The 13,896-nt window shown below is 41.3% G+C and overlaps 1 protein-coding gene across 3 annotated transcripts in view; it reads right to left on the reverse strand.

The window, feature by feature from the left end:
- CHCHD6 (coiled-coil-helix-coiled-coil-helix domain containing 6) overlaps positions 1-13,896 on the reverse strand; it is a 118,618-nt gene that overhangs the window by 63,960 nt on the left and 40,762 nt on the right. The window lies entirely within an intron of this gene.

The raw sequence follows: 13,896 nt of genomic DNA on the forward strand, positions 1-13,896 counted from the left end.
TGCGTCCAGCTCTGGAGCCCTCCGCACAAGAAGGACATGGAGCTGTTGGAGCGGGTCCAGAGGAGGGCCACGAAGATGATCCAAGGGCTGGAGCACCTCTCCTACGAGGACAGGCTGAGAGAGTTGGGGTTGTTCAGCCTGGAGAAGAGAAGGCTGCGGGGAGACCAGTACTTAAAGGGGGCCTATAGGAAAGACGGGGACAGACTTTTTAGCAAGGCCTGTTGTGACAGGACAAGGAGCAATGGTTTTAAACTAAGGGAGAGCAGATTTAGACTGGATTTAAGAAAGAAATTTTTTACAATGAGGGTGGTGAAGCACTGACCCAGGTTGCCCAGAGAGACAGTGGAGGCCCCATGCCTGGAAACATTCAAGGTCAGGTTGGACAGGGCTCTGAGCAACCTGATCTAGTTAAAGATGTTCCTGCTCTTGCAGCGGGGGTGGACTAGATGACCTGTAAAGGTCCCTTCCAATCCAAAGTATTCTATGATTCTATGATTCAAGAGAGACCAACAGGCGTGCAGAGAATCAGTGCTAAGGGAAGGGGAGAAGAGGGGAAGAAGGGAATTGCCAGAATATCAGGGGAGCCAAGGTACGTAGCTGAAAGTTTCACTAGGAGGCTGACCAGCACTTCAGAAGAAAAAAAAGAATTAAAAAAATAGAAAATTGGCAGTTATCAAGTATTTGTCATACATAAAAAAAAGATACTAAGTACATTCCCCTGTCAGGCCCATCACAGGAGCTTATTTCGGGAAGGGAGGAACATTATAGCTAAGGTTTGATGCCATCATGCCAAAGCTGGTATTTGACAGAGCCTCCAACAAAACTCCCACTGCCCCGGACGGGCACGCTGCAGCTAAAACTCCCAGATTTCTCTGCTGAGAATATCCCTAAGCCCCATTTATAAACTGCAGCAGCTGGCCCAGTTAACAGTTCCTGTCCCAATTTTAAAAACCTAACTTATATTCATGACCCCATCCTTTTCCACAACAGGTAGCTAAGGAATGCAAATCACTGGATTCCCAGAGGAAGCCAGAATAGGAGGGACCCAAGGCAGTAGGATGTGCAAGAGGACTGGAGAACACTGAAGAAAATGCATCCCATCCATGCACTTCCATGGGTAAAGGGAACTGCAAGGAGGAGAGTCACTGTAAGAAACAAACAAAAAACCACCAAAACCCACAAGTACACCAAAGCCTGCAAGTTCCACCCCCTCCCAGGGTTTTTCCTCCACCCCCAACTGCAAATTATTCTCCATGTGCAGTTTCCAGTAAATCAAGCTTTGCTAAATAACCCCGACATGTGCGGGGCTGAGAACCAGCCAACAAGCAATGATGAGATGTCCCTGGAATGATTAAGGAAATGCAGACATCTCTCAGGTTACAAGGAAGCCTGTTGTACTCTCCCCTTAGTGCATATGCAATGCTGCAAGCACTGTTCCGAAAACCTCTGATATTCAAAGGCTCATTTGGTTGACAAGGAGCCTGTGGATTCGTGGACAGATTGTCACACAAACTGTCAGGTTTTTAGAGAGACTATCAGACCTCTCTTTGCCTACGTTATGGAGCACATCAAAGACACAGAAGATGAACCAGACGCAGACTGCACAGATCTGACAGAATGGTGGGTGTACATATTCAGAATACTGTACTGCTGGGGGGGGAGGCTTAATGTGAATAATCAGGGGCTGAAAGTTCCAGAAATGTGACAGTTTTTGGCAGCGATTCTCATCTTTGCATTTATTTATCGAAGGGAGAAAAACTGCCATACTAGAGGCAAACTTGGGAGAGGAAGAAAAATTATATCAGCAGCAATTTATTTTGCCACCTTACTTTTTCTTTATTATTATTACTCCCAGAGCATTTTCTGAAGATATTTGTATTTTCAGCCAAGGTTCTCATTACGCTTGCAGCTTCTCTTCCCATTTTATCCTGTAGGAGAGGCTGGTTTAATGATTACAGCCAAAAAGACCGCTAGGACTTTACAGGTCACTGTACACGGCTAATGACACAGACAAATCCACACTTTCAGAAGCGCCCGCTGGCTCGCGGCTCTGTCTGGAGATGCTCAGGAGCTCATTATTCAAAACTTCAAGCTCAAGTGATGGGTAATCAGCACATCTGAAGAAATATACCATACCCGGACAACCAAAAAGTGAAGTAACAAAAGCTATTACAGAAAATACTAACCTTAAGCATTAGGGTCTCACTTCTTAAATGAGGACAATGTCCACTTATCTTCCAGTGAGCTAGAAACCTCAGTTAATGAATACCTGGAAAAAGTTCCCAGCTCCACTGCTCAAAAGTAGTTTTACAAGGATAACTTGATGTCATTCCCCTTTATTAGTAATACTTGGACAAACATTATAAAGCAACGGTATATTTATTTTACAGCTGGCAAAAAAAAAAGTTATTAGGCTATTTCTACCAAGAAGTATTGATTATTACTTAAAAAGGAAAGTAAAATATAAAATGAAACACTGATAACAAGAAAAAGAAAATGGATTAACACAGATTCCTTTGGCCTGCCTTTACAATACCACTGTCACATAACCTCCAGTTCTCCCTGCAAGGCATCAGTTATTCCAGAGAAAAGAACACTAGTATCTTTTTATATTTATTTTGCTATTCAGAATGGATTTAAATTCTCCACACAGTAAACAGAAAATAAATACGATGTTTATCCTAAGATAAAAAAGCCAAGGAGAACAAAGGACAAGGGATGGTAAAAGGGATAAGAAAGAAACCAGAAAATATTTGTAAGCAATTTCCCTTCCATCATTTGACAGTCTCATTCTCTCTGCTTTTGGTGCTCTTCTCTTTCACATGGTTTTTAATGGAGCCATTTTGCCGCCTCTGAAGAGGACAAGGCATTGAAGAGACATCTCTGTAGCTGGCAAAGAGCTTGTGAAGTCTCCAAAGACAAGCCCAGAAGAACCATGGACTGCCAATCCGGTGGAGAGAGGCATCTTCACAGCGGGGCTATTGAGACATAAATATTAACATAAAAATCAAACACCCAGAGAGCAGAGGCAGCCACACAACTGCTTCATTCCCATACTCCGGCAGCGACCGTTCCTTCGCAGTCGATGACTGTCACAACCCTGGTGCAGGATGTCACCCATGGCCTTCAATAGCATTTGGTCACCACCAGCTTCGTATCGTACTTTCATTACAGAATCCAGGTGAAGGAAAGGGAACAAGGGATTTCTCACTCTTAGCCCATTACAGAATAATAGGAATTATTACATATTAACATTAAAACAGAAAAATCTCATAAAGCCTTGCTGCCAAGGCATCTCAGGAACATGAATGGAAGAATGTCACACGTATGGTGTACCATACACCCATAGATGCAAGCTAAATCTACTCTCAGAATTTCATCTCTAAATGCTGTCTCTAACAGTAAGGAACACTACATGCAAACAGCAACAGACCTTGACTTTGGGACTAGACAAGGAAGAAATAAAAGTAGGCTTAAAGCTCCAAAAGAGATATTTTGGTATAAGCTTCTGTAATTATTCAGGGTTTGTTGCTGTAGCTGATAAACGTTGTAACAAGAAAAGGCTTGGGAAACAGTGTTATAAGTGGATTTTTCAGGCTCATGAAAAAAGTATTCGTTTTTCACCTATATCTACTGGACAAGACCAAACAAAACATCCTAGCCTTTCAACTGGGGACAGCTTGGGCTCAGAAATCTGACAACAGGAACGCAAAGAAAGGACAGAACTATACTTTTGCTGGGGAACAACAGGAGAGGGGAAAAAAAAAAAAACAAACCAAAGACCACAAACACTGCAGACCTGGAGCCAAATCCTCTCTCCACAGAACAAGCAAACACACAACAAACTTATAACCCAGCACTGTCCTATTTTCAACCGGCAAGGACAAACTCTGTGTTCCTCACCGGGATGCCCTTTGCCTATCACAGAAATCGACAGCTAGGACACAATTATTATTTTTTTTGTTCTTCCTGCAACAAACCCTTGCCTCTAACTGGAGGAAGAGTTATTACCTCGGTGCCACACCAATGAGTGATTAGCCATCAGGAAGTAATGGCTTTTTGCTGCTGCTAACGGAAGCTGTATCTCAACAAATGACCTAGAGGTGAAAGGTCTCATATACTACACTTAATCCCCTAAACAGCCAAAGGGAACTTTGCGGTATACATAACTATTATGAAAAATGAAGTTAAAAAATTCATATACATGCCCAGGCAGGCACACGATACAGCATTTTTACATGCCCATGTGAGTCATCTTCTCTGTTTCAAGAGCCACGGTCCAGCCAGTGCAAGGCTTGCTGCACGTCAGGGCAAATTAGATGATTTCTGTATACCATCCAATACATCATAAGACATCTCTAGGGGAAAAAAAAAATCCAGGCACTCCTCGATTGACCCAGGCATGCAAGCTCACAGCAACCTTGCAGCTTGAAATTATATAAGAAAAAATTTGGCTTCTGTTCAGAAGAATGGGGAGGGAGAAGGAAGGAGAAGGAATTAAGCCTTTTTTCTTATGAGAAGACCTGAAATGCAATAATTGGGAAGGGAAAAGAAAAGCTAGCTCTTCTCTTAAAATAACCTAGTTATTACAAGTCTTCTCAAATCAGAGGCGTAGAGTTTTATCTCAGCTCTCGCATTTCCTTCTCCACCTCTAGCTCCTCTGTGGCCCCTGGGAGGCTGACACAGATTAAGTGGCCTCTCGGCATTTTCTGGCTCTGTGGCCGTTCCCTGCTGTCGCTGCCCTCTGTGCAGGGCAGAGGCTTTCATCGATGGCCACTCCACTGGCGAGTACCAACCAGGGCAAAACTCTCCACATTTGTCAGGGTTCGACTCTACAGAAGGCAGAGAGTTCTAGTCTGTATGAGATGTATGTTGATTATTTTTATTTAAAACAAAACACAAATTCAGCCATTATTTCATATTTACTTATAATGGGGCTGGACTGTGAATGAGTGAGTCAGGTAATCCTCATTTGAGTCAAGGTGTTTAATGGTAAACTGCCATTGGGATCATTCTTGGTGCAGCAGAATATATAGCCAAGCCACCAGCTAACCCCAAAAACAAGCAAAAAAAAACCCCTCCACTCATCATCCTGGGATCAGGAGAGTCTGTGACAGACGAAACAAATACCATTTGCAGTGGCTCAAGACCTCACGGCGAGCCTGATGGTGCACGTATATTTAAGAACATTAAAACATGTTATTTACAAGCTACTTCTGAGTCACTCCACTCTCTTGGGAACGTGCATTATATGTTCAAGAAATTGGAATAGTTCTTTTATTTATGTTTCTTTAAAATGACTGGCAGATGGGGAAAAACCTTCAGAGAAGTGGCCCTAGGCTGTCATGAAACATGTATTTAACACACCCACAGTAAACTACTAAACACACTCACTTCAGAAGGTACAGCCGCTGTAAATGTGGAGTAGTCCCTTTTTAAAGTCTGATCTCTGGACTACTTAATTCAGCACAAATTTGAGATGTTCTGTGGAGTCTGCCCAATTTACAGAGTAATTATTAGCCGTATTTTCCATTAATATGATGACAGCATATTCTGTAAGGGCAGAGCCATAATTTTAAGGACCTTTTCAAAATGAGCCCAGGCCTTGGCTTTATTTTTAAGTCACGATAGTGATGCCTTTTTTCCCTGCCACATGTGGAAGGACCGCTGTGGGCTGAAATAGAAATCTCTGATTCCCCAAAGTCAGGCTCTTATGCAAGTGGATTCCAAACACACAGGGAAGTTTTGTCTACCTGAAACAATTTCCAAGACTAAGTCTAAATCTGGAATATCCCAAGAGAAGCACAAGCTTCAATCATCCAAATCCCAGCAGACACGCAGACTCCAGCCTAAGGTCTGGAACATATTTAATCAATTCACTGTGCTAACTCTCTACAGTTTCATAAAATAGCCAATACTGCAATAACAGGGCCAAAAATTAATTGTACACTGGTTGGCAAATTACACAGAAATAACAGGCAGCACTGGTATTTATTGCAGCAGGATAATGTAGTTAGTGCTAAGGTACAACTACACCACAGTAAAAATAGGTGAGAGACAGACAGTGTGTCTGCACGCATGTGTATGTACGTATATGCGAGCGCTGCTTTCCATTAGAAAAGTAGCGCTGGCTTTACTGTACTGTACTTTACTTTACTGGCTTTACCTGTACATGCGCACATTTATAAATACCATGCTGGTTATAAACAAGCATATAAACAGCACAAAGAAGGAGAAAACAGAAATTTAAACTATTAGGCAATAAGAAAACGAATTAAATGAAGGGAAGATTGAGTTGAATAAAAATGGCAGGGGAGGGTATCAGAAATATTAGATAATGGGGAAGCTCTCAAAAGCAAGACAAAAGCACCCCTTCTTTTGCTCTTTTTGGACTAGACTTGACAGATATTCTGGTGTTGAGTTCTAACAAAGAGACAAGATCACATTCGAGGTCTTTTTGTTCTGCCTTTAACAAGTCTTCATAGTGATACACTGATGAGACCAGATACCAGATTGTTATCTAAATTCAGCTGCTAAATTCAGTGTTAAGACACGAAGTTCAAACCACACATTGCCACATTTATTTCACAAGTCGAGCCTGAGGATGGATTCCTCCAAGATGAAGCAGCCCATAAGCATCATTCCCTCCCTCTGCAAAGGTACTCTAAATGCCAAGGAAACAAAATCACCGTAAGGCTCTGACAGTTCACCCTTCAGCACACAGACTGCAAACGCATCTCTACACTAATCGTCCAGACTGAAGGGGAAGCAAACACTTAGTTGCTGTTTGCATAGAGGCCGCTTGTAATTTAATGTAATGTACTGTACATCAGTCAACACATATTGAAGAGAGAACATACACACCGCAGAGAAGGCAGAGAGGCAGTGCTGACATCTAACACATTTTATTTACCCTATTATAGATGTTCTTTGAGTTCATCAAATTACCAATCAATTTACCTGAAGTCTAAAAGCTGGTGTACTGAGGTATATTAACTACTAAACTTTACAAGCTTTCAGCAAAACAGCCATTAAATGGGTGAATTGAGCACAGGGTACTGGAAGTCAGTTTGCAAGTTGGCCAACGGCAACAACGAAGCAACCTCTCCCCACAGACAGGGAGATGATGGAGCAGCACTAGGAAGGCAGCCTCCCCTAGATGCTGTTCAGCCCTAACAGATATTGGAGGAAAAAAGAAATTATGGATGCTGTACTGCCTCCTCCTCCCCCAGCATGACATTTAATGTCTAGGAATAACTGAAAAGAGGAAGAGGATGGAAGGTCAGAACCGGTTCAGATGACAATTTCAGGTTCATTCTTTTTTCATTCTGTTCCCATTCAGAAATTTAACACGCACACGGGACAAAATCTTCAGTTCTCTAAATATGAAAGGCTGTGCCCTGTGAGACTGCTAGAGCCACCGCCACCTGAAAGATAACATCCACACAGCCTCGGACAGACAGCCCGAGCAACTGGGAAGTGATCTGGATGATTAGGACAGACCTTATCAGCCTATTTCAGAAAACTATACTGGGGATTATTCTTCTTGTGTTCAGAAGATTAAATCAACAGTTCGATGAACTGGGTGCTTCGTTATACTGCTCCACTGGCCTGAAAGGCAAACGGCTTTTTTGGATCACAGCTCTTGTAGGTTCACATCAAGCGCTGCTGGTTCCGTGGGAGGAAGGGTTTGCAGCAGGGGCAGGGGATGAGAAGAGAATTGAACAAATTAGGTAAGAAAAAAAATGGAAATTGTAAAGAATATTGTATGGCTCGATTACAAAGGCAGGGACAAGTGATACTTCTGGAAGGGAAACGCATCTTTTTGAGACCGGAACTTGGTTTCACACTAGCTGTTCTTCCTCGAAGTACCCCACAGCACTGGCTAGAGAGGTAAGCTAGTGGCTGGCAACACGCTGACTGGAGGCAAACAAAGCAGCCCTTACGCACGCAGCAATAGCTCACATGCAGCCCTAAGACATTATAGGCCATTTTATTGAGAAAGTAAATGGTGTCGGTGACACCTGCCAAGACATATCAACTCATTTAGAAAAGGGCACTGAATCTTTAACTCCCACCGAGAGGGCAGAGAGTTCGGCTGAAGATAACAGCTCAACACGGCTTGCTTTTTCACAAGTAGGTGAGTGCTCTCTAGGTCTCCTGGATACAGACACAGCCTGGGATCCCAACTCAGGGAACCGATTCCTCGTCCCCTTCAACAGAAATCCCCTGCCACCTTGGCCAGGTGACATCAGTTTGTTCAGCCCTTCAGAATCTGCTTAAAATTGATCATGAAGACCCAACATGAACATGTTATTCTGGAAGGCTTTTTCTTCCAGGCTGCTGTCACTTTCTCCACGGAGATTTTTTACTGAGATGAGTTACTGGCCAAAAAGCATAGAAATGACAGTGGACTCACATGTAGGGGTGACCTTGGTGCACCAGAAGTGGGAGACTGCTCCAAGAAGAAGGATCAAGGCCAATAAGAATAGCAAATAAGTTCGCCTCCTGTTCTTTACACATCCTAAATGCTTTACAAACATGAATTAAATGGTAAGTGCAAGGGCAAAAGGAGATTAATTTAAATAAACCAAACAAGGTGAACGCTACACACAAAATTACAAGATTTGTGAAGCTAAGCAGAGAAAAAGGTGCAGTCTACCTTATTAATAAAAAAAAAGGGTTGTTTAATGCATTCCTTTCCCACTTGCATAAATACTCTACAGCTTATGAATACCTCTTGTGCTACTTACTGTACTGAAAAACTACAAGCAGAAAAACGTTGCATATTAATGTACCCACTGCTCACAGTAGTCCACAGCCGCCTAATAAAAGATAACGTGGGAGCCGGAGCTTAGGAAAATCCAAACAAAGAAGAGACATCCATCTACAGCAAGGAGTTGCACTTCATCTGCCGAGATTACTTTCAGCCTTTCTCTGCTGTTTTACACTACTCCAAAGAGCTGCCCATGTTTTGCTATCCTGTAGCGCTGCCCTTAACCTTTGTCAGGTTAAACCCAGCAAGAGGCCAAATAGCAAAAGGAGTCAAACAAATATTTCGTTGGGAGAAAGTATACAACTAACATGCTAAGTGAAATCTCCTGGCATCTGAAGGGTTCCAGGAGAGACTGCATTTCTTTCTTATCATACTTTTTAAAGAATGTTTCTATCATTTGGAGAAAGCAGGACAATGCGTACATGGAATCATTAACAAAAATCCCAGTTCTGAGCAGTATATATGTTAACTATTTATACCAAGCTCCCTCCATCTCCCTCCCTCCCTCCCTCCTTCTCAGTAACATATAAATGCATGAAAGAACATCAGCTTAAGCTTCTCAAATTGAGTGTTTCTAAGGTTTTCCTTACAGATTATTAGGTCCAACTCTCCTTCTCTCCACCCAGAGAAACACTACAGTACAAAACCTCCTTCAAAACAGTTGAGACGACCCACTTTTTGTGAAACGATTCCAAATTACATTGATGAGATGTAAAATTACTCTAACAAGTCAGAGTTAGAAGTTTAACTGCTTATAACAAATTACCCAGGTCTCATTACTGGATTACTTATTGGAGATTAGACAGTCACATTGGAAACAGCTATGGAATGGAATGTCTGTATCACCAGCTCCAAAATCCTGCAATTACACACAGTCATATAAGAAATAGTCAGTTCAAAGGATCTATTCCCTGTATTTTTCCCTGATTACCAAAATACTCCAGGCACTCCAATACAAAAAAATACAAGAAACCCAAGAGACTGAAGCACACAACTACAATGAACTACCAGGGTTAAAGTGAGGAAGACCAAGGGCATCACTGGTGTCCTGATCCTCTGCAAGGAATTTGTTCAATAAAATTTGATTAAAAAGTCTAAAAAGCATGCACCACATTGCAGGCAGAACAAAACTTACCACCCCTTCACACACACAACCCCTGAGAAACTGATAATGAAGGGACGCAGTGGGAAGAATACCTCCCAACAACAAAATCACAGCACTGGTTTAATCCCAGTACAGCTACTTCATGCATTCAGATCTGCACTCAAAATAGCTGAATGCTGCTAGTAGCAGTAGCACGTGGCATTTGCTCAACGCAAGTCAGAAGTGCAAATCAAGCGTTAGGCACTACAAAGAAACAGAGAACCAAACAGTGATTCCGATACAGCCACCATATATATTCATGGCCCACCCATATCTTGAGCACTGTGTGCACAGTTCTGGCTCACACCTCTCAGAGAGGATTAAATAAATGTGGAAAAGTTTCAGAGACGACCAGCCAGGATGATTAAAGCATTTGGGGCAAGTATCCCATATACTTGCCCTGATCTTACGCCCATCCCTGGACATGCACTTTCGGTCACAGTCAGGTCCAGCATATTGAACGAGGTGGATCTTTAGTGTGACAGAGCACTGCTGCACTCACCGTCTTCTTCTACTAAAGCACTGGAAGAAGTATGTGAGGAAAACCCCAAAAGCTGAAACACTGAAATTATTTTTTCATACATGCCCTTTCCTGTGAAAATTTTAATAAGACTGTCTAGAGAAACTGAGTTTCTCAAGATCTATTTGAAATAAGGTACACCCATAGTTCATCTCATGCAAAACTAAAGGCAAAGCCTTTTTAGCATTTCTATAGCTTTATTGTTTCACAGCACTTTGCCCTCCCATTATAAGCTATTCCATCATATAGATGGAATAACTGAGATAGATGGACTAAGTAATTGTTTCAAACTCCCAAAAGAGAAACAGCTATTAGAAAATGAGCAGTTTTTTGCTTCCAATTCTGTGCTCTGTCCAGTAGATTACAGTACTCTTTCAGAGATTACAAAATAAAAGGATAATGTATTCACACAATCTGCTGCATTCAAGGGAACTACTGAGTTCAATTCTGGTCAATACATCTCAAAGACAGAGCCGCAAGGGGGAAAGGGCCCAAAGACAAACAAGTAGAATGAGAAACCTGGAAAAAAAAAAAATCATTCACACAAGCAGAGGCTGAAAAGGTGAGGACTGCTCAGCTTAATGGGAAGGTAAAAGAGGGAACAGAAGTCTACAGATAATGAATAATAAAGAGAATTCCTTTTATCTCTTTCACATAAAGGATATTAAATGAAAAAAAAAGTATTTGAAACCAGTAATAGAGAATTTATAGCGTATATAAGTTAACCTGTGGCACACACTGCCACATGATATCGGAAGCAAAGAGCTAAACCAGGCTTCAGGAAAAATGTCTGAGACACGTAGAAGAACGATGGCAGTAATCCAAGTTCCATTACAGTGAATAAAAATACTGAATGAAAATAAACTCTTTTGCAGCAGGGCATGTGTCAGCCTCTGACTGACAACACTTAGGAATACTCTTCTCAAAGTTGTTCTCCAAAAGTTTTTTTTGTTGCTTTGTTTGGTATGGGGTTTTTTTGCATCTTCCTTCAAAGTCTTCAAAAACTGACCACTGTCACAAGAAACAGGACAGTCTCCGTGTTTGATTCAGTGCTGCAGCTGCTATATTGTAAGGAGTACATAACGCAATTATTCTTAGCATTCTACCGGGAAGGTACGTAGTTCTCAACACGACAGTTCAAAACATCCTTCAAAAACAAATCTCTAAGTCTCCTACTGCTGAATTCTGTTATCATGCAGAAGTGGGGACAAAGCCAACCTGAGGTTATAGATAGGCACAGCAGGGGAGGAGAGGGGGGAATTCCTGACAGCCTGGTCCTTAGAAGGAGAAATTTCAGCTTTCGACCTCCACACCGAGCCATCGCATCCATTCACTCCCAGCCCAACACCTCCGAACTACCAGTGACCACACTCCAAGTGACGATCCCCTCTGGAAACAGGGGAGAAAGCTAACTTCTATGTCAGAGCTCCTCCCCGCCTCATCCCCTTACCAATATCTTTTTCCTCATGTATACACACACACACATAGATATATAAAAATATATCTAAGCCTGAGTTGGAAGGTTTTAGGACAGCGGAAGGAAAAATAAATAAATAAATGTCAAGGTCTGCGTGTATTCAACAAATAAAAGCAGAATTATATAAAAGCAACAGCTAATAAAAAAGATTGTTCTGTGCTGTGTTTTCCATCTTTCCAACCATTATAGGAATAAAATTATCCACAGAGAAGATCGAAAACCTTTTTCAAAACTAATACAATTAAGCTTTATTACACTGTTTCAAGTACATTTCTCTCCTCTCCCTTCTAGCCCCCACCACCCCCCACTCCAATCTAGACTAACGGTCGGAGGCATTCTTCTATTTTATTACCAGCAAAATGCTAGTGTTCAAGGGTCAGCAACTATCTAGTGTTTCAAGAGAGGAAAGAAAACCTGTACTTTTTATCTACCTGCTTTTGTACAGGTAGGAGCTAGAAGAGAATTTCTACACAGCTCTGCAGTTTGAATAGGACTATGGGCAAGCCACCTTACTCCCCTGAGAAGATCCTGCACTAAAATAGCTATCACCTTGTTTAAAAAGTTACCCTGCAGCAAGGGACATGGACCTGAAAAGGGAAATACAAAATACAACAAAAGACTTCAAAAAGAGGACAATGCAGCCTGGACACAAACTTCTCCCCACTCCACTGTCCATAAAGGACAGACACACATACAGATTTTCCCTGCAGTTTCCACTTCATGAAACCAGATCCGGAGAGAAGAATATAATAGAAGCACACAGCATGAGACCAAGAAATTGCAAAAATTCCCTTTGCGTATGAACATATGGACAACTGCGATAATTAGAACGATAGCTGCTAGATAGTTTGCAATTGCACTGAACAATCCCCATTATCTAGAAATAGAATTTAAAAATCTGAATGCAACACTGAGTGGTAGTTTTAATAGTTTATTTTTTAATGAACTGTATGGATTAAAGTGTTGCAAAATTGTATCATGTGAAATTGCTCATGGGCATGTTTTACCATCAATGGCTTAAAAAAAAAAATGCTGCATGGACAATCATGCAGTAGCAGGGAACGAGAAGAGGAATAGACGTGCCAATAGTTTCCTACCATTTCTATACTCTGCAATTTTCCCATGTTCCATATTCACCACCATGCTACATGTTGGTAGTAAAGCTGATTGATTTCTCTGTCTCTCTACGACCCACCTTTTTCATTGTTTGCATTTCTTTTTAGTCACATAACACAACTACAAGTCGGATCCATGCAACTCCCTGTCAGGAGGTCTAATTGCTTCAATTGGAGAAGATTATTCTCTACATTTATTAAAAAATAAAGACTACTTATAACATTATTTCATTTTGCCAGGAAGTGAAAAACGCATTAGTTTATAAGGAACAGCATGGCTGCTCCTATTTTTATGGCATCAATTTTTAAAAACTCATCATGGTAAACAATTAAACAGAGAAGCAAATCCCACGTTTAGGGGAGAGATTCAAATCCCTAAATGGATTTTCAAAGGTCATTTCAGGCTTAAAAGATGCTTGACAGTGTCTCTTTAAATCATGTTCATTTCAAAGGCTTATCCAGCAAGAAGCAGACAGTGCACTGCAGCACCACTCTTTGAACTGTTGGGCTCCCCAGAGAAAAATTAATAATACAACTTAATTCATATTTATAGCAAGATTTGTGGTTTGGGTTTTTTTTTTTTCATTTAGGAAACGATTTTTAACAAAAAGGAATAAAAAAACAAGGCACTTTTTTTTTCAATTTTGCTTTCACCTAAACCCCATGGTGAAAAATAAAATAAAGTTTGAACTCCTAGAAATCTTTTTTTAAAAATCATCCAGTTAAAACCCCCTTATCTTTCAAATGCAAGTTGCTCAAAAGATTTGGTTTGTACAGCTTTTTCATCACTTAACTATGTAAGGGGTGGGGGACAGAGAGACACTGGCAGCTGACGGTTCCAGGTTTCAGCACAATGCTTCTTGT

This window comes from Ciconia boyciana, chromosome 11 (assembly GCF_034638445.1).
Source record: "Ciconia boyciana chromosome 11, ASM3463844v1, whole genome shotgun sequence".
Lineage (NCBI taxonomy): Eukaryota > Metazoa > Chordata > Aves > Ciconiiformes > Ciconiidae > Ciconia > Ciconia boyciana.